This window comes from Tachysurus vachellii, chromosome 19 (assembly GCF_030014155.1).
Source record: "Tachysurus vachellii isolate PV-2020 chromosome 19, HZAU_Pvac_v1, whole genome shotgun sequence".
In the NCBI taxonomy this organism is placed as follows: domain Eukaryota; kingdom Metazoa; phylum Chordata; class Actinopteri; order Siluriformes; family Bagridae; genus Tachysurus; species Tachysurus vachellii.
The window spans coordinates 21,861,765-21,862,966 of NC_083478.1; the positions used below are offsets into that span (position 1 = coordinate 21,861,765).

General features: G+C 36.9%; 1 protein-coding gene across 1 annotated transcript in view; it reads right to left on the reverse strand.

The window, feature by feature from the left end:
• Nucleotides 1-203: 203 nt before the first annotated feature.
• The window catches only part of LOC132862139 (neuromedin-K receptor), a 4,268-nt gene continuing 3,269 nt past the window's right edge, over nt 204-1,202 (reverse strand). The window contains exon 5 of the mRNA XM_060894015.1: nt 204-1,202. This exon is cut by the window's right edge and continues 390 nt beyond it. The gene's annotated coding sequence lies outside the window, so the exon portion shown is untranslated.

Genomic DNA, 1,202 nt, shown 5'->3' on the forward strand with positions numbered 1-1,202 from the left:
GTGTGTGTGTGTGTGTGAATAAGAGACAGGTACATTTCTATATTAATCTGATCCTCTATGATGTGCTGGATTCTGCGCTGCTCAACACAAAGACACACAACATGTCTATAGATTATTTTAGACTTTATACCAGAGGATTTTTTCTCACACTGAAGTTTACAACCCATTTATTAAAAAGTCTACAATGAAACACAAGGCATTTACGTTGTGGGTCTTTTAGTGTCTAAAAAAACAGCTAATAAACAGGAAGTGATACAGATAACATCAATGTTAATGTGTTCAGATTATATAATGATTATAATAATATTACTGATATTAAACACACACAGTGCTGCAGATGGAAAGCTGCTAATTAGCAATTAGGATATAAAGACATGCTAATAAACAATATGACTGCTATTGAGGTCTAATTGTGGGGTGTGTATGTGTGTGTGTGTGTGTGTGTGTGTGTGTGTGTGTGTTAGGAAATAAAACATATACATTGAAATGATAAAAATTGTCTAATGTCCCCACACAATGTTTCACCAGTGAGAGAGAGAGAGACAGAGAGAGAGAGAGAGAGAGAGATAGATAGAGAGAGAGAGACAGAGGGAGAGACAGAGAGGGAGAGAGACAGAGAGAGAGAGACAAAGAGAGAGAGAGAGAGAGAGGGAGAGGGAGAGTGAAGGTACGCCGGATGCTGAGAAGAACATAAACAGTGTGAGAATGAACAGATCACACTGTAGACGAGTAAATCACACAGCGCTGTTCTCTCTCACACAGAGCTCCACCTTCAGCCTGCAGCACAACTGAACACTAAGATTCATAAAATCTCATTTCAGACTCGTTTCTGTCGAGTGAAAGTCAGAAGCTTTTGTATGGAAGTCAAACACTTTCAGAGCATTTATGAGCTGAATGATGGATTTATGTGACGTTCTTAAATGTCTCAAAAACAGACACCAATTGACGTAGAGTTAAAAAAATGTATAAAAATAAGTAAAATAAAATAACATAAAAATGTAAACAATTAAAATACTGTAACAGAAAGAAAGAAAGAAAGAAAGTGTGATTATAGTGAGTGTGTGTAATGTGTGTGAAGTTCCACTGAGTGTGATTTGATGCAAAGCTGCTGATTGGTTAGTTTAACTCATACTATGACCTCATCAGCCTACGATCTCACACTCAGTAAAAAGGAAGAGAAAGTGATTTAACAGGAAGTAGAG